Below are 344 nucleotides of genomic sequence, written 5' to 3' on the forward strand. Positions count from 1 at the left end.
CCCCCCTCCCCCCCACCGATGCTCAGAGCTTCTTACTTTTTGTTTTACAGCAGTTGAGGGGATTTTGGAGCAACAGCCATTGAATCCCGCTGAAATTCCTACAGGTTCTTTATTTCAATATAAAAGCATCCCTTTCAGGAGGAGGGGAGGGGGCAAAAAAAAAAAAATAAAGAAAAAAAAGACTTTTTCACCTGATATTTGTGCTTGCATTAGTGAAGACCACTTAACAAGCAGCTCCTTGCCGCTTACAAAGAGTTATTTAATTGCCAGAGCATTTAAAAAAAAAAAAAACACCCTTCAAAAAAAAAAAGAAACCGGCCTTGGCTATAAGTGAATAGATTTTT

This window comes from Cariama cristata, unplaced genomic scaffold, assembly GCF_000690535.1.
Source record: "Cariama cristata isolate BGI_N322 unplaced genomic scaffold, ASM69053v1 scaffold17604, whole genome shotgun sequence".
NCBI lineage: Eukaryota > Metazoa > Chordata > Aves > Cariamiformes > Cariamidae > Cariama > Cariama cristata.